This window comes from Pteropus vampyrus, unplaced genomic scaffold, assembly GCF_000151845.1.
Source record: "Pteropus vampyrus isolate Shadow unplaced genomic scaffold, Pvam_2.0 Scaffold473, whole genome shotgun sequence".
NCBI classification, from domain to species: domain Eukaryota; kingdom Metazoa; phylum Chordata; class Mammalia; order Chiroptera; family Pteropodidae; genus Pteropus; species Pteropus vampyrus.
Genome location: NW_011889254.1, coordinates 84,979 through 104,836, shown reverse-complemented (window position 1 = coordinate 104,836; position 19,858 = coordinate 84,979). Strand labels below are relative to the sequence as shown.

The 19,858-nt window shown below is 42.3% G+C and overlaps 1 protein-coding gene across 2 annotated transcripts in view; it reads left to right on the top strand.

The window, feature by feature from the left end:
• Positions 1–4,579: 4,579 nt before the first annotated feature.
• ACO1 (aconitase 1) overlaps positions 4,580–19,858 on the top strand; it is a 68,185-nt gene continuing 52,906 nt past the window's right edge. The window contains exon 1 of one of the 2 annotated variants that reach the window (XM_023524570.1): positions 4,580–4,725. The gene's annotated coding sequence lies outside the window, so the exon portion shown is untranslated. Of the gene's footprint in view, positions 4,726–6,434; positions 6,454–19,858 lie in introns of those variants that run through there. The other variant, XM_023524571.1, reaches the window with a different exon arrangement.

The window sequence follows — 19,858 nt, the reverse complement described above, 5'->3', positions numbered from 1 at the left end:
ATAATGTTGCTTCAGTTCCCTACAGGGACAACAGGTAGAGGCCCAGGTGGATGTTACTCACACAGTGAGTTTGCTTTGTAGCTGAGGGAAAATGAGCTTGGGGAGTCCACTGCTTTTATAGTAACTGGAAGATAGGTCCCAGAATGAAGGACAAAGAGACTAAAGCATGGAAAAGAATAAACAGAGCATAAGAAACGTAGAGACTATAGTAAGACTTTAAAAAGAATAGGTAAACTAATATGTGAAAGCAATCTCTTCATAAACTGGAAACGGAGATGAGTCCAATTAGTGACAAATGTGCGATTTTTTTTTAACTCTCACTTGTCAACGTTACCAAATCATTTCCTGGAAAATAATATATTGAATAAGTCAGTAATGGCAGCCTCTGAACAAGGTACTGCCTCCAACTTCCAACACCATCATCCCCCATGATGAGGAGCATGTTTACCTGTGTGCACCTCTGTACTAGCATCAGGGAGAAGAAGCCATACAAATAAATGAATAGGGAATTCTAGACAATATGGTGATAGACCAAAGTTCCCTTCCGGAACATTTAAGTTCCTCTTCTTTTCTGCAAAGAATAAATAAAATATAACTTCAAGGTATCCAATGATTTCACTTAAATAAAATTCTAGTGGGTTGTATAGAAGTTAAAAGCACAAGCTCTGGAGTTAGAGCAGCCTTCGTTCAAACACCAGCATTGCCACCTACAAGTTATGTGACCTGAAACAAATTGTGTAATCACTCCAAATTTCAGTTTCCTCATCTGAGAAATGGCAACAATGTCACTAGCCTCAAGTGGTTGTTGTGAAGATTCACTGGGTCACTTAATACATTTGACTTTTATTATTAGCTATGTCAAGGAGAGTGGTACTTAATTGGAAAGCAAGTGGCCAAAGGATTCTGGTTCCCTGGGAAGGAAGCTCAGGGTTCTGGCACTTTGGCAGGAAGAAAAAGCATAGATGTTAAGGATATCACAGGTGTTGAAGGGGGTGGCAGTTTGATATTTGTGGGGAGCCAAGATGAGGCTAAGAACTGCCTTTGCTCATTATGAAATACGGCATTTTTTTTTTAGAGAACAGAAAACATTTATTTGAAACTTCCTCTGGTATAAGGAAGACATACCTTCAGTGATGAGTCCCTTCAAACAAGAATTTCAGAAAGGACTACCTTATACTTCATTCATTGCCAAATGGAGATCTCCCTTCTGTGCTATGAGAACACGGAAAGCACGTAGGCCAACAGAGAGCAATAGAGTAGGGGGCAGGAAGAAATTGACAGTGAGTCAGAGTCAACTAACTTGTATTGAGCACCTACTATGTGCCACGCTCTGCATTAGGAGTGATGAACAAACTGACATGGTCCCACCCTCATGGAGCATATTTCTCCAGGCAGAAGCTCCCTGGTGCCAATCTGCGGACATGCTAAAGCACAATCACCTGTAGCATTTAGATTCCTCAGACTTTGAGCACAATCCCACCTTGAACTAATGAATCAGCCATTCTGGGAGATAGGGGACACAGGAGGCTATATTTTTAATAAGTGTCATCTGGTAATTCTAAGAAACACCCAGTTTGGGATCCACCACTGGTATTTCTGAAAGGGTGGTCAGACCCTCAAACTCGGTTTCTTTAAAAGTGCAGCATGGGAATGTGTGTTTTCGATGCATCAAGAAGTTTGAGAACCATTAATGCTAGACTGCCTTTCTCTTACATCGCTTCCTTTGTATTTAATAATATGTGTGAAAGTACATTATGATTTGCAAAGCTGTAGAGGAGAGACTGTTCCAGGACGTGACTGGGACTGAGACCCTCGTGCTGGACCTGGGCCAGAACGGAGCTTGCCAACCAAAAACCCCCTTGGAGACTGTGTGTTTGTAAATGATGTTAATTCTGACATAAACCAGCACCCTCCCTTTCCTCTTAGTATGTGCTGGTTCCAGAATAGGCTGTTATCCTGACCTGGTCAAGCACGGAAAGTAATTTCCCATACCTGGTAGAATTCACATACTAGTACCTATGACTATCCCTGCCACCTCTTTCACCCTGTGTAATTCTCTGGTGACTGTCAAGTGGCGTGGAAAAGATCCACTTTGTCTTGCAGCCACTCAAGGTGCACCTCCTGTGTAAATTTCCCTTAATAAACTCTGTTAGTTGTCAGACTGAAGTGACCAACCTCTTTCTTCAGTCTTTTCCCATTCTCCTCTCACAAAAGGTAGATTTTCAGTCTCAGGACTTTTCCCTGGATCTACGTGTAGCAAAAAAAAGCATAATACAAAGTTAGTTGGGCCTAGTCTTTTGGACTTTTCTATAAACTGAGAAAGTTCGGTTTACACGAGTAACTGAAATAGTTTCGAGTATAATGAGGTATTTCTAAGAGCTTAACAGGCCTCTGACTGAATCCTCATGGTTCTGACAGTAGCAGAAGCTTCTGGTGGTAAGGCTGCTGGAACAGTGCTGTTACCTTAACGGAAGACCCTTCTGCCACTGGGAGCAGATCTGCAGGGCATGCGCAGTTACCTCACCTGGATGGCTTCCTCTCAGAAGATCCATAAAGAAAATACATTCCTCTGGCCCACTTGCAGAATCTTCTGTGTTATGACAGAAATATTCCCCAGGCAGACCCTTTACAAGCATAGTAATATGACTCTGAACCCCTTAGGTGTTTAGCTTTCTCAACACACCACGAGACCCAAATTTAAGATGTGGTATTCAGGATGAGGAAGAAACCATATTTGTAGGAGACAGACATATGGTTAGAGAAGATACTGAATTCCCATTTTAGATGTTAAGAATGGCAGGTGCCTTGGGGATAGCCAGATGGGATGTCCCACAAATGGCTAAAAACAAAGAGCATAGAGATCTAACAAGAGTTAAGATCAATGGGAAAAAGGTAAAGGGCTTCAGCTAAAGGCGGCAGGGAGTTTGCACAGAGAGAAAATAAATTAAGAAAACTCAGTGTATGAAGTCACATGTAAAGTGAGAGGAGAAAGTGCAGAGAGATAGCCTAGCCTAAGGGAGAGGGATGGGGAGAGAAGAGGTGACTCATGAGAGCAGAGGGCTCTAAAGTCAAAAGGAGGTTAAAATTTCAAAGACTAGTGTCAAATACCACAGAGCAGTCAGCGAGGACAAGCACAGAAGAGAAGCCACTGGATTTAGGATCCACATGTCACTGGTGATATTCCCAAGAGCAATGGAGCAGAGTGACGTGGGAACTACTTCCTTCATGTATTTGGCCGAGTGTTTACTAATAAATCTCAGTTCCCTTTGTAGTTCTTATTTAACTATTTTCTGTCAAGGATTATTAGTTATCATATTATATGTCTGTTATCATTGAACATTAAGAAATTTTGCTTTCTGAAGGGCTGCCTCAGTAAGAATCAAATTTAGCTAGATTCCTCCCAGCCTTCCACCCACTCCTGCTGTCCCTATACTCTCCCTAACTTCCAAGGAGATGCTAGTATTATTTTTCAGGATTTGTCGTGTCCCTCTGGCATATGGTGGACACTCCAGAAAAGTTTGTTCAATGAATGTGAATGGAAGGAATTTAGAGAATGGGGAGGGAGGTCTTCTCCCATGTTGGAAATATAGTAAATATCCCCTCATTCAAAATTAAATAGAACTCTTTATATTTAAAAATTAAGTGTAACTAGGGGATAGCTGTACTCTAGTGTAGCACGATGAAAAAAAGTGTTATGACGGGCCTGAGGGCTGAATCCCAGCTATAAGACATTTCATATTTACAAAATGGGGTGATATTCCTTACTTCATAGGGCAGTTGGAAGAGTTGAATTAAATAACGTACTTAAAGATCCAATCATAGGGCCCTTCACAGAGTAGGAGCGTACTAACTGGTAGCAGTAGGTATCAGTATTAGCTATTAGTTATTTATCTTAACAGCTGTTTATTCAGGTACTCAAGAAAGAAAATTACAGTAACTTTTCATATAACTTGGGCAGAAAAACCTCACTACCTTTCATCTAGAAAGATCTAACCTCTTCTTTGGACTCACATTTGCCCGAGAGGACGCGACTGCAACCAACCTACCAAAAAGCAGGTCCCTTGAAAAAGGCCCATTCATCGTTAACTCTCACCCATTTCTCTGACTTCCAACTGGTGAACAGCTTGCATTACAGTGTTTTTAAAAATTATCGTTGGAGTGCTATCATGTCAGCGTGACCCCGATGCCCACTTGGCACGCTCTGCGGGGAATGAAGCCGGGGGCGGGGTGCGTGGTGAGAGGGCCAGGCGGTGGGGAGGAGCAAGGCGACCACGAGTACCCGAGCGGCCAAGTAATGAAGCCTTACGGTAGCGTTACGGCCAAATCATTGTTGGAAGCCGCATTTCTTCCCTTCCCCGTCGGTTCACTTCCCGGAGCAAGTTGGTCGGCCACACTCCATGTCCCAAAGTGAGCGAAAGTCACCCTCGTGGACACGCAGGAGCGGACTCGGGGCCAACTCTCCCTCCCACGGAGGGCGAAGTCCTTCCAGCCGGGGTGGGGACCCGGGAGCCGGGACAGACTCCGCCCCGCCCCTCGGGTCACAGTCCGGGCGGATCTGGGCCCGGCGCCCCCGCCCCGCCCCTGCTCCGCCCATCGGCGGGTGGCCGTGGGGTGGAGCGGGTGGAGCGCGAAGGAGGAGCCGGCAGCTGGCACCGCGCCGCGCACGGGAGCGCGCCCCGCAGCTCGGCGTCCGCCTGCTCACCCGGCCCCGCCGTGCACCCCGCGGTGAGTACCCACCAGGCCGGCCGCACGTCCCGGGGGGAGTCGGTGCGAGCCCCTTCCGCGGCGCCCGGGGCGCGTTCTCCTAGCGGGACGGAGGCAAGCAGAGCGGCCCAGGGCGGGGGACAGTCCCGGGGAGGCCCGCGGGGAGAATCGGGGACTAGTTTCTGGGGACTGGACTCTGCGCCTTGTCCCCAGCCGGTGCCGCACGGGGAACAGGGGCCGGGAGCTGGAAATGACTTCCCTCGACCCTCTTTGGCTTGGCCGTGCCTGCTGCCCGCAGACTCCTCGCCGATGTTGCGCGGGCCTCACTGGACAGCCCTCACCGAGGCCAGGCAGCCTGGCCGAGCTGCGGAGTCCTAACTCCGAGAAGGGTGTGCGGGCCTCAGCGGGTAGGCCTCGCCGAGCCCGGGGTGGCCAGATAGGGAAATCCTTACCGAGGTGCCGGCAGATGGGGGACTCACATCAAGTGGTAAGGGGAAAGTAGGGCGAAGGGGAAAAGACACCTCGGTGGAAGGTGGAACAGTTGGGCACAGAGCTCATCCTGATTCAGGAAACCTAAGAAGAAGCACGGACTGCCTTTCCTAATCCAGCCAACACATCGGAATGGCACATTTTCCTTCTTGCCACATACAGAACCCTCCTGGGGGTAGGAGGGCTGGGAGCACAGCCTCCAGGACAGCAATTCTCAACCTTTTGTCAGGGGGGCTCAAAAACCCCTTTACACTGAAAAATTAGTATGCTAAGGAGCTTTATGTGGGTTATATATTTCGATATTTGCCATATATAACTGAAAAAGTTTTACTATATTTAATAATTCATTTAAAAATAATAGTGGACCTATTAAATGTTAATATATTTTTAGGGAAAAACATATTTTCAAAACAGAATGTTACTGAGAAGAGTGGCATTGTTTCATATCTTTCAAAGCTCTTTGATATCAGGTTTCATAGTAGGCAGCTGGATTCTTAGATCTGCTTCTGCATTCAGTCTGTTGCAATATCACATGTCATGTAGCCTGGGAAAACCCCACTGCATACTCCCAAAAATTTAAGAGTGAAAAAGGCAAAGAGCATCTTGGTATCATTATGAAAGTAGTTTTGAGCTTGAGGAGCCCTAGAGTCCCCCACAGGGCACCACACTTTGAGAACCAGTGGGGTAGGAAATGCTTCTGAGGCTTGAATCATTCTGCTTCTTGTTTGTAATCTTTCCTCTGAATGGAAACACACCATCCCATGTCATGGACAGTGTTGACCTCTTCTATTTGGCACCAATCTTGACTTCACTTTGGAAACCAAGTACTAGGTCCCCACATAAGTGATGGTCCCCACATAAGCCTTGCTGGCCTCCTGAAAACTTGGCAAGGCTCACAGGTGGCTTGGTTGTTTCAGTGCCTGCAGAGCTTACCAGTCAGTCCATGCATTCAGATTGCAGCAGTGATATGGCAGATAGGACCTAGGGGTTCAGAGAGGAGCCTACAGGGAGCCTATGCCAAGTGTCCAGGGGTTTGTACGAGAGTTACCAAGCAGGCAAGAAGTTACTTCCAAAAGAACAGGGACACATGCTTTTGCCTTCTTTTCTTCCATATTTATTTTCGTTTGTACTTGTGTACTCTTGAGTTTGTTGGAATCTGATTCCCCAGGTTTGGTGCTCTTGTGTTTTCCACTTTCAGAGATGTGTCACTGTGAGTGGCCCTTCCTGAGCCCTTTCTGGAAAGCAGTGTCCTGCATCCTGGTATGTGATATATAGGATCCCTCACGAGATTATTTCCTTTACTTCACGTTCTGTCAGCACAAGTTCCCAATAGAAATTACATACATGTTTATATCAAAGGAAAATAATTCTCTAATTCTATCTTCCCTTTTACTCCTCCATCCATAGAGCCTCTGGTACTCTGATGAAGCAGCCCATACTTTTGAAAAATGCTGCAAGCCCATGGGCATGTTGCATCTCTTGTTATCCTGTGCACAGATGGGAGAAGGCAGTGGGATCTAACCTCTGGGCATCTGCTCTGTTCTTTGTATAAAGATATTTATTGACCGCCGACTTGCCAAGTGCCCATTTCTGCACTGGACACTGGGGACAGTAGCAAGCACAAATAGATGTGGACCCTGTCTTTCTGGAGCTTACAGTCTGGCGTTTAGGTAACTGCCGTTGAGATTGTGCACTGTCAGTGTTCACATGAAACATGGTCCTATGCGGAGAACAGTATCCCTTCCAGATGTGTGCTTCAGAGCATGAGCAAGTGCTGGGGAAGCCAGAGTCCCAAACTATGAAGATAGTAATAAAACCGACATTTATTACCATGTGCCTGGCAACGAACTTTCCTTACCTTCCTTCCTCCTTTCTTCCTTTTGTGGAGGAGGTCGCATTCCCTGTGAGGCAGCCAGACTTTGTACAGGAAAATGAGCTCCAGCCTGGTTCCAGTCATGTCACAAGGCCAGTCTTGGGCAAGACACTTTCTCTCTGTGGGCCTCAGTCTCTTCATCTTTGAAATGAGGGTTTGTGTCATTGATGTCCCAGTGGGGGACATTGCAGATGTCCCAAGGAACCAGTGGTTTGCTGGAGCTGGTTTGCACTAGCATCTGTACGCACTTCTTCCCAGTTCCGTGATCAGTGGCATCACACTTTTTAGCTTGAAGTAAGCCGTTATGAGGGTATATTTACACCATTGAAATCTGCAAATTCTATAAAGCAGCCCTACCCCCACCTCCCAATCAAGCTGTTAAAGGTTTACTGGCACACCATTGCTATTGTCAGAGCCAGGGTGATTTTTCTTTGTATTTTAACAGAAACCAAACTCTTTAGCCAGGACAAAAACACTGGATGTGGGGTGTGTAAACCAAGTTCTCCAAAACTTTCGATAGGGAAAAAGCAGCCTATTTTCACTGTATTCTAGAACACGGGTCAGCAAACTTGTCTGTAAAGGGGCAGATAGTCTTAGACTTTGAGACTGTACAGTCTCTGTTGCAACTACCCTGCTCTGCTGTTGTAGTGTCAGAGCAGCCCTGGCAATAATGTAATGAACGGGCACAGCTGGATCCCAGTAAAAATAGATTTACAAAAACAGGTGCTAGGCCACAGTGTGCAGAGTCCTGTCCTAGAATGTCAGAACACGAGCCATGATTCAAGGAGGTAGTTTCATGGAAAAGGAAATTGTTCAGGATTTTATGCATGAATACCAAGGACTTGATACTCCAAGACAGATATAGCTGGAGTGGCAACTGCAAAGGATTTGGAATCAATTGAAAAAGAATCCATGGTAGGTTGTTTAAAGGAAGGCCAGCTGTGTTCAAGTTTGAGGACACAACTGCGTATGGGGGGATGGAGGATGACTTTATTCTCAACTGTTTCTCTAGAGCCATCTCAGACATGCTGGGATGGAGGGACCTGCAGTCTAACCCAGTGTGTGAATTTTGGGTGATCTTATGCAAAAATCAGTCGTGTCTCTAATATCTATTCTGATTCCAGGGGCAGGGACAAATAAAATATTAGAAAAGTAAGGAAAAGCTTCATATATTATACACTCTATGGGTATATGGGTATTTGTATATTTATTTTTATGTATACTTAAGTTCTGTGGGTGAGTGATTACATATTCCATGTATTTAAAATAGCCTTATAAATGTCAGGAAGACAAACATACCAAAGTACTAACGGTAGCCAGTTCTGGGCAGTGGAATGGGGTGGAAAGAAAAAGGGGATTTTTGCTTGTTACTTTTTGTAATACTATTCGTCTACCCTGCAATGCCTACCCTGCAACATTCAGGTATTGCTTTTACAGCCTAAAAACACAATAGAAAATGAAAATTCCAACAACCTAGATTTTTAAAAGGAAGAGTTATTTCTCTAGTAAGAATGTTACTACCGCCTCCCCTCTGCCCAATAAAACAAATTACCTTAATTTTCACATAGCAGTTCTGAACAAGTGTATATGATACTAGTGTATATGAACTCCAAATAATATTTATATAGAGAGAGCCCTCAGGTCAAAACATCTCGTTAAACTACTGTTTCACTTAAGCCCCATCCAGGCTTAGGAGTACCAGATCATAGCGTTCTTTAAGAAACTACCATGCATCCCTTAAACTGCTGTTGTAAAATGCTGTTTCATGAGCTCTTCTGAAGTACAGGTTTTAAGTTTAAAAACGTGTTACCAAGACTCTTCCCCTGCGATCCTATTTTTATGAGAGAGAAGGCATGTGCAAGTATGTAAGGGCGAGCCCATGCACGGTTAGAGGCAAAGAATCTGCCAGACGCTGAGTCCTTTTCTCTCTGTGGTGGGGTACACTTGGTTTTTAATTGTTTTTCATTTTGCTTATCAGTATTTTCTAGCAAGTATTAAACAAGTATTAAACTTGATCTGACCAAAAATACACCCTACAGTTTCTTGTCCATATTGTGCATTGAGAACAACACAGTCACATTCATTTTTCTTAGACTTCCCACCTACTTGCCAAGCAGCAGACCCCTGCTACTCCCTCTTTCCCAGTGGGAAGCAGATGCACAAGTGCACTGCAAGAGTAATGGGGCGTTTGTGGTCCGTTTGTGTCTGTCCACTTTCTTGGAGAGCAGGCTCCAACCTGAGCCCACTCTCTCCCTGCAATTGACCCAGGGCTTAGAAAGTTCTTCATAGGATTAACACCATCACCTGAGAAGCCATCAGCTGATCATCTCCCTAGATCAACTGGCCTTAATATCTTTTTTAGCTATTTTAAATGGAAAATTTTAGACATAACAAGGAAATGGAGAGTAGAAACCCCCAGCTTCGACAGCTAGGAACACTAACATTTAGCTGGTCTTGTTTCATCTATACCTTTCCTCAAACTCTCTTCTTTTTCCCTCTGCCAGTAGTTGGCATCTTTACTTTCAACTATATAAATTAACCAAAAAAAAAGATTCCTTGTCCTGTCTTTTTAGTAACAGGCATGTACTGACTGCCGTAGCAAAATCTTTAAACTCTTCTGCCCGAATGCCAGCCCAGCTGAACCACCAGTGGACCTCAAACATTTGCTGTGTGGCTCTGCTTCTCTGCTGCTGCACTTGCTTGTCTCCCTAATAAGTTGGTATTCCCTCTCTCTTTCTCCCACTTCTCCTCTGTATAAAGCTTATCTCAATTCCCCTGGCTACAGCTTTCTTTTTCCTGTGACCTATATGATTTTCATCGTGCTATAGTGAATGATTTGCATGCTCATCTTAGTCTCCTGGTTAAATCGTACTCTGTATAAAACAAAAGAGTGTTTTCCTTATCTCTTATATTATTTAGCGATGCTTAATGCAAGGTGGATACTCGAAAAATAGATGCTAAATTAATTTAAATTAAGCTCATTGGTGGAAAACTTTTATTATAAAAGAAATGTATCACATTAAAAGAAAAAGTTATAGATATGCCTTTTGTGGTGACCAAGAATATTTTATCTCACCTGAGAGGATTTTAAAAGATTTTAAAGAATTGTGATGAAAAGACTCTTCAATTTGAGCCAATCTAAAAAGGCAACTTTTTTTTGAGGAAAATGTTTTTCTTTATGGTCATTTTTTTCAATTAAATATCTGGAGCCTTTAGGTCTTCTCTGATTTTAGAATGCTTTTCCCCCAGTAGAGTGACTCTGGCTATATTTTAGAATATCCATTGTGTTTTAAAATGTAGATTTAAATCTTCAGTAAAAGAAATAGGCTCTATTCAGGACCCACGTGACCCATGAAGTAAGTTGATATCAATCTCATGAGTAATGGTCTAGGTACCAGGTCTAGAGTTCCCAGCGTACACTGTGTTTTCATCTTTGTCCTTGTTTAGTTATCACAGCAGCCATTGTGAGCGGGGCGAAGCAGTGTTACCTTAAATCTGCAAAGAACCAAAATGAGGTTTAGGGAGATAAAGTGAATCTTGTCTACAGCAGACGATGGCAGAGCCTAATTTTAAGTGTAGATTGGACACCAAAGGGTCTTTTCGATGAGATATTATGAACATGCAAAGACAAGAAACTATCTTTCTAAGCATTATATGCCTCTGGGAGACAGACCAGGTTCTTGAGGTATGTATATATACCTTAATGCCATGGAACTACTGAAGTGACATCACATTCTCTGAAACCATCATTTCCAAGATTCCTCACGTTCTGCTTTAGTCTTTGTTGTAAAAGTTAATCCATCTTCTAATGAATTAGCAAGGCTGCTGTGCATGAGTGCTAGTATGGTTCTCAGTCTCTTTTCCTGACCTAGGGAGAACTCTGGGCAAGCCCATCTTTGGATGGCATGCTTGCCTGAGCTGTTGCTCAGACATTGATGGAGAACTTAATTATTCCTTATGCTCATTATCCTTTTATGACCATTATTGTAAAATTACAATAATGCATAATACATGTTATGGCATAGTTCATGAAGAAAGTATGTCAGTCTAAGAAAGTGTCTTACATGATCTCGCTTTGATTCGAAGAGAGGTGAATCAATCATAGTTGACAATCTGCAGGAGCTATGCTAGGGCAGGCATACCAAAGTACAATTCTGTAATAGTGGTGGGATCAAGACTAGCCTCAGGATTGGTTTCAAGGCTGGTATGTTTCATAAAACCCTTTTTTGCTCAGATAAAGAATCAGTTGCATTTTTAGCTCTGGTGATGTCTATAATATCGACACCAACCCATTCTTTAAAAGTTATCATAGAACTTCTGCCAAAATCAAGAAAATAGAGGAAATAGAGGTTGACTAGCTAATCCTCACTTGTGTACCTTAGAGTGTGAAGATTGTTTTAAAGTGAGATTTAACGTTTAAAAATCCATTTGGTTAATTTGGGTCTTTGTATAAAAAATGACTATAAAATGCTATCATTTATGCTGCCTGTTGGGAGATAGAATGGTGCGAGAGAGTCAGCCCTGGCATCAGGAGGCCCGAGTGTGACTCTCAGCTTGGTTATGTAACAGCCATGAGACTTTGACAAGTTACTTAATCCCCCTGACCCTCAGTCTTCCCACCTGTAAAATGGGGTGGTTATTCCTTTTTCATAGAGTTGCTGAGGGACTTATACAATGTGGGTGAGGTGCCTAGCAGCCCACAAGCACTCAGCACCAGGCTGCTGTGCTTATAGAATGATGTAGCTCCCCGACACCTTGGCATAATGCCTGATAATTGCTGCTGTTCTTCCAAACTTCTGTCCTGGCCCAGACCTCCTGAGCTCCAGGCCCACCTATGCAGCTGCCAGCTGAGCATCATCATCCCAAATTCACCATATCTAAAACCAACATCCTGTTTCCCATCTCGGTCATTGGCTCTGCCAGGAACGTAGGAGTTATCCTCGTCCTCTCTTCATCCTCGTCCTCATACTCACTCTTGGTCCATTCTGCTTTTTTAAACTCTCCCTGGGATCTATTGCCTCCGGTCTCTTTTTCAGACTTGGCTGTGATAGCACTTTATCTGCCTCCCTGACACCAGTGTTCCCCCGAGTCAGCCCCCACCACTACCAGAGTGATCCTTGAAAATCAAATCGGATCTCGAAGATTCCAGCTTAGAATTCTTTGATGGTGCCTCCTTGTCTTTAGAAATTTGAAACTTTCTGTAAAGTTCCTCATGATCTGGACCTTGTCCTTCCCTTTTCCCCTCCTCTTAGCCCTGGCCATGCACCCTGTTTTTCATCTACTTAGAAGTGCTTTATGACTCCCACAGGGGCACCCTTCCGTGCCTTTGCATGTGCAGTTTTTCTGCACAGAATGTTCTTTCCCTGACTCCTTCCTTCTGTGTCATTCTGGAAGGCTCTTGCTGGCGTTGCCTGTACCTGCAAGCCTTCCTGACCTCCTCACATGCCAGATTAGGGGCTCTCCCTAGAGGCTTCTGTAGCATGGACTGCATGATATTGTCATTACCCCCTGGCCAATCTGCATGTGATTGTAGAGCGAGAGCACTTTTATTCCTTTCTCCTGGTAGTCCATAAATGTCAAAGGTAATATGTGAATCAACATCAGTCCCTTCTCTCAGATAATCCAGAGAGGCCCAGGTAACCAGAAGCGTTTTGGTCTAATGCTGCTCCGTTACTTGTCACATCTTTGACCCAATGAAATGGCCATCCTGTATAGATGTCATGCTGGTGTGTGGGCCACTGAGATCGGACTAGAGCATAGTTGCATGAGAGCTGGTCTTTAGAGTCTGATGGATGTGGGTTTGAACTCCAGTTCTCCCTGTCTACACACCTGCGGTCTAGCTTCAGATTTCCAGCTCCTAACCACACAGGTATACTACTATGGGGAAGGAATGTACTGGTCAGAAAAATGGGTGTCGGGTCCTTCTGGCAGTTCTCTTTCTTCTGGAAAATCAGTAAATATATGGGTTTATGCCTCAAACTTCTGAGAACTTTACTATCAAGGCATCATTCTTGAGTCCAAGCAGTTCTAACATGGGTGGAGTAGATGACCTCAGAAACTTGGTGAATTTGTAGAGATAAAAGCTGCCCTGTGAGACCCTGGCAGCCTGACACCCAACCTTTTGTGGTGACTTTCTTTCTACTTCCTAAAATTTGAGTTAGAAAAGTTCATGACCGAGAATCTACAAAATGAGTTCAGGAGCTTGAGGAAATCATGCAGCTTTCTTAAAGAATGGGTATCAGTTAGGCCCACCCCGTAATGCTCTAACAGACTTCAGCTGCCTTCTCCGCCTCTATTCCTGCTCTCAAGACTTAGATGCAGTAGGACTTGGTTGGGGTCTCTGCAGGTGTCATTTTTGAAAACTCTCTGGTGACGGGGGTTGCTGCCAGGTAGGGGACCCACATTCTAAGAAAGCGCTGAGGACTGACCTCAATGAGGAAAGGAGGAGGTCAGGAACAGAGCTCAGGCTGGGTTAGGATGCCTGGTTCTGAGCAGCCCTGCCCTGCTTCTTCCTTTACTTCCTGGCCAAATGTTTCATGACCCCATGATGACTTTCTTTTCTCGGTGCATCTCCTCAATTGTAAATTCTTAAGTTCACCACGACTTTTATGAAACTTTGTTTATATTAGCCCACAGTGATACCAAAAAATAAAAATGACTATTTCTGTTGTTTTGAGTTTTGCTTATGCAATTACTACAATATGAGAGCTGAAAGCAGAGGTCCCCTGTTAGGAACTGGGCCGCACAGCAGGGGGTGAGAGGTAGGCCAGCAAGCGAAGCTACTCTATTTGCAGCCGCTCCCCAGCACTAGCATCACCGCCTCAGCTCACCTCAGATCATCAGACATTAGATTCTCATAGATGCCAAAAAAAGTTGGGGATCACTGAAGGACGTATTGGGTAAGCCTTTCACCTTTTAGGAATTACATATGATATTGAGCCTAGAACTGGGGAGCCTTAAAGAGTCTGGGGTTTTACTTTCTTGCCAGAAAGTAAAGAGCAGGGGCTGCTCACTAAGACAGTTCAGTGACTATGGCCTTGGTCCCCTAAATGCTGACTCTTGCCTTTGGAAGTGTCTGTGGTCATTTGCCGAGTGAGTCATGGTCATTTTTATGGTACATCCTGGAAATTTCCAGTGTTACTTAATAATGAAGTTCAGGGAAACAGAAGACTTAGATTTAAGGAAGTAGCCACTTTTTAAGTGCAATTTTCATATTATGAGTTAATTTCTTATAAAACATTAACACATCCCAGTTTTGGAAATCTACAAGTATAAAGCTAGGAGGGTGCTCTGTCATATGCCTTTAGTCACAATCCCTCAAGTGGCCTACTCTGCTGCTTCCCTTTTCTGCTCTCACTCATTCTGCTCTGGCCTCCATACCTTCCTCAGACCCACCTCAGGGCCTTTGCTCATGATCTTACCCCTCCTCCAGACCACACATAGCTCATTCTCTCACTTCTTTCAAGGCCGTGCTTAAGTGCCTCCGAATCAGTGAGGCCTTCTTTGCTCTCCTGACACACCTCAAGGCCCCAGTGCTGCCGGTTGCTCTTGTCCTGCTTTATCCACAGATCCCGTCACCTTTGACATTCCGTTTTTTATATTTGTTTATTTGTTTAGTCTGTCTCCCTCCACTAAAATGGAAGTACCGTGAGGGCAGGGACTTTGTCAGTTTTGTTCCTTGGTATGTCCCCAATGCCTAAAAGGGTTCCTGGCAAATTTTAAATGTTTAACATAATTATGTGTTGAGTAAATGAATGAATAAATCATAGAATTTTTTCACTCAGAAGAGATTTTTAGATCATTGAATAACCTCATATCACAGATTAGGAAACTGAGGTACAAATAGGTTATCTGGCTTATTCAAAATGAAACTGAGTCATTTAAAAACTATTAACAATTCTTTAAAAAAATCTAGGAATATATGTGGAGCATTCTGGTCAGTTGCCTAGGGTAAGAGAAGAATAAGTGAAATAGACTAAATTAAAAATTTAGCGAAAAGAGACAAGTTATTGTGTGATCTCAAAGCTTTCTGATAGAAGGCAGAGTTTTATTCATTTTTATAGCATAAAGTTCACCTTGCATGTAAAGAGCGCTTGAAAAAAATGTGTTGGTGGATTTAGTTATATTGTTATAAAGCTATTTCTTTTTTCAAGACCCTCCTAAGGCATTAATTTTTTTTTTCATTCTTTTTGCTACAAGTATCACATTTAAGAGCTTTCTGTTTGTTTGTTTGTTTGTTTTTTAATTACTTTTTATGATCCTAAGAGGATCAACGAGATAACTAGTCTCTGGGAAAATTCAGAGATACTTAAATCACTCCAGTTTCCTAGATGCATCTGTATCAAATAAAGCAAAGAACTAAATTTCTAGCTCTCTACTATGTGAAAGAACCAAGTTGACAAGCCATGGTGGTTTGCTGGCCTTAATGGTTGTGACCTCGATCTTGTGTCTGCTCACGCAGGCATCCTTGGAATCTCACTTTGGTCAAAATGTTCTGTATAAGTAGAATGATGTTCAGGTGCATGGAAGTCATTTTGGACTGGGACCAATTAATTTCTCTTTAAAGAGAAAAAAATGAAGCATAGCTAATTTTTGTAGTGAACTGAAGTAAACTCTAGAGATGCAGTGGCATTTAACTTTGGAGTTGGAAGCCATGAAAATTCAGGATGGGTATATTAAGGAAAGTGAGAAGAGAGGAAGAGAGGTGGGTAAACCACATGAAGAAACCTCTTTCTGTTGTTTGCATCGATTTAAAAAATCCATTCTTGTGTGTCTTTAGATATCCTAAATAAACGATTCAGAAAATTTGTTGACTATACTTGAGCCCCCAGAGCAGTGATTCTCAATTACTCAAACTATACAAACTCTCCTAGAAGCTGATATGCCACCCTCCCACCCCCCAAAAGGCTCTATCCTTCCCACTCCATTACTGACAGGATTTCTGCTGCTTCCTACAGGTGCATGGAAATCCTATGGTTGGTTGTAGGGCCTACTCAGATCCATACTTCTTTCTGTCATAAGACAACCAAAGAAGAGTCAGTTCTTAACAGCAGAAGCAGCTAAATCTTGGATTTATATACTCCAAAGCCCGGAAAGAGACCTGAAGAGGTGAATCTTATTTTATCTGATCACTGGCATTAAACTAAAGTCAGTTGACTATTCCAAACATCTCTACAGATCTGGCTGTGCCAAATAGACATCACTGTGTGGCATTCACTGACAGCTGGGTATAGGGTCAGAAATGGTTTAGCAAGAATGATGCTTTAGCTGTGTACTGCCCATATGCTGTATTCAAGCTCCCTCATAAAACCTGTTTGCAGGCTTGCTGCCTGCACTTAGAATCAGTCTGGGTAACAGATAGCAAAGCTGATCCAAATGTGGATTTTTGCCCATGATTTAAGCTAATTGGCCACTTACCTTGCTAAATCCAACTAGGTACTCTATGAATGCAAGTGGGGTGAAATTGTGCATCAGATTTTAGTGCTGCCTAAAGATTTTAGGACTCCCTTCTTGTAAAGGGGAATCTTGTAGACAGTCCTTGCCTCTCCAGGGTTAAAGTCTCATCCACATTAATAGCTCAGTCAAGTCCCCTCAGAGATGAGAACATTTGGTCACCAGAGGCCATATTAGTGTCACTTCATTTGGCCTGTCTGGCAGACAGGCAGTTTACAAAAGAAGAAATTCAGATGTCCAGTAGACAGATGGAAAATTATTCATCTTACTACCAATTAAAGAAATACCCAAGATTAGCTTTTTAATCTCTTAATGGCAAAAAGTGAAAACAAAATGATGTTGCCTGGTTTAGACAACTCCATTCACTGCTTCAGAGAAGAGTCATAAAACTGGTGTGGCCTTTCCCAGGCAACCTGGTGATGTATAACAAAATGGAAATGGGCAAATCCTTTCACCCAGCTGTCCTACTTCTAGGAATTGAAAGCTAGGAATCTATTTTAAGAAAGTGGATTAAGGATCTACTCAAAGAAGTGTGTACAAAGGTTGGTGCGTTGTTCGAATGTTAATATTTGGAAACAACCTAAGTACAAATGATCCCCAATTTACGATGTTTTGACTTACGATTTTTTGGACTTTACTGTGGTTCATGTGGTGATACACGTTCAGTAGAAACCCTACATTGGATTTTTAATTTTGATATCTTCCCGGGCTAGTGATACGCGCTGTGATAACTTTCTCATGATGCTGGGCAGCAGCAGTGAGGTGTTTTTTCCCAACTGTAAGCTAATGTAAATGTTCTGAGCATGTTTAAGGTAGGCTAGACTAAGCCGTGGTATTCAGTAGGTTAGGTGTATTAAATGCATTTTTGATTTTTCGATATTTTCAACTCACGATGGGTTTATTGGGATGTTACCCCATAGTAAGTTGAGGAGCATGAATATTTTGGTAAGGTTTTAAATAAATTATTAATACCAGAGTGACAGATTTTTATGGTGTAGTTAAAAGTGATATAAAATATCATATGATTGCCCTATAAAGAAGTTTGTGGTCAATTTCTGAGTGAAAAAGCAATTTATAGAATATTTTTTTAAAGAAATCCAAATACACTTAAAAACCTTGTAAAATGAAACTCCAAACCATAATATTACAGATTACTTTTATTTTCTTCTTTTTGTTCACCTGCATTTTCTAATGTTTCTACAATGAGCATCTATTTCTTAGTGTAATATTTTTACCACCCGAGAAAATGTGGTTTAGCAACAAACTTGATATCCTACTGGGATTGAAGGAGGAGGAAAAGGGGATGGGAGTGGGGATGAGAAGGAAGGGGTCCGACTTGGATTGATATGTTTGACTTTTATGAGTATAGAGCTGTCCATCTAAAGTTAAATATGAACCATTCATGGATTTTCTTCAGAACCATTTTGCTGCATTGGTGGATAATGAAGGACATATTTGGGGGAGCAAGGTGGGTTTATCTAAAGTCACAAGTTTACTTTTAAATAAATCCTCATCAGGCATTATAAAAGAAAGAACTGCATATTGTAGTTCCAGGAACTTTGCGAACTGTTCTAGCTTCCTTTCAAAAAAAACATTGCTGAAGATGTCAAGTTCTCATTTTATAGAAACACCGTGCCTTCCTATATGAAATATCCTCTAAAGATATATATGTAAAAATTTTAAATGACTGCTTCAGCTTTTAAAAAAGTAAGCAATGAATGAATTCATGCTTATGGAAAATAGAATTGGATTATATTCAGAGATATAGAACATAAAAAATTAAAGCCCTCTCCCGCCACACCACTTTGTACAATGTATTCTTCTATTTGGGAATAATCAATGTTAACTTTATCGTATATCTTTCTTTTTTGTGTGCATTTTCATATGTAATGATATGTGTGTATATGAATGAATATGTACAAGTAATCTTGAAGGTTTTTAACTTAAATTAGGTTCTAGTATATATATTTTATGCAACTTGTTTTATTTCACTTATTAGCTCTTTAATGTGAATGTCTGCTTACATTTCTGCTGTCGAATCTGAGTAAGGAATTGTATGTTTAATATTCACATCGATAATTGCCCTTACTTCTCTGCCTCTCTTGGAATAAACTGGTCACTCAGGGCAGATTGTCAAAATTTAACCATAAGTTGTTTTTCCAAAGTTTAGCTATCATTCAGTTCTCTGGCAATCTGAAACACATGGAAGATTCAGTAAATAATTATAGAACTAACTCACAAAATTACCAGAAGGTTTTGATATGGCTAACCAGTGCTTTTTTCAACACTACTTATGAAGGATTTTTAAGTATTTTTTTTTTCCTTGCTAGAAATTTGTATTTCACTGGGGTAGGGGTAATCAACTATATTTCCTTCTACATTCCTGTGACCCCAGGCAGTGACTTTTTTCAGGGCCTCTCATCAGGTATGCTACATCATCTCCAGGGTTCTTTATGGAAGGCTCAGCATTCTCTCATTCCCTCTCATTGCCTCCTTATCATCTAAGGTCAACATGTCCCTAGGGCGAGGTGATGGGTTAATGCCATGCCGCTTATGCGCAAGCGAAGGTGCCTCTACAAGTCACTTGCAGGTGTCCTAAATTGAGGCCAAAAGCTTTGTTGGCAGTTAGACTGTCTGTGGTTGGGGAGGAACCCTAGCTTGGAACTCTCTCCACCATCTAAGATCTGCCTGCTTGTGCCTCCTGTTTAGTATTTTTAGTTATTTGATTTAAAAATCTGGTGGTCAATACTATTCCCCACCCCCACTCTTCTATGCACAAAATGTACCTGTGGGGATCCTGACATTGTCCAAGTCACTCAGCCAGTATTTCAGGAAGGGTTAGCTTTGAAAGACACTGTTTCTCTAAATAACTGCCTTAACTTTCAAAATGTGAACTAGGTGTAGGGTTTCAGGTACAATGCAAGTGTCTCTTTTTGGATTCCTCTTGTATAAGAGCTGTTCCCGTGTCTGATGTGATCGGTCGGCAGCCCAAGCATTCTGAAAGCAAGTGTTCAAGAAAGAAAGGTTCTAAATGAGCTCCAGCTTCGCTGCTTAAAAGATGTCATTTCTCCTTCTTTCCTTTTCTTTAAAAAAAAAATCTCTTTTTTCTTTTTTACCTTTTATTTATTCATTTATTTATTTATTTATTTTGTAGAGAATTTTTATATGAGTTTATTTGAGTTCAACAGAGAATATACCTGGAAGCAAGATCTCAAACAGACTGAGAAGAATGCTTCCCTTTTTCTTTTTCTCTTTTCCTTTACCTTTAAGTGATCCCATCTCATTCCCTGGAACAGAAAAGGCAGTGAACCAAACATATTTCCATGAATACTAACTCTT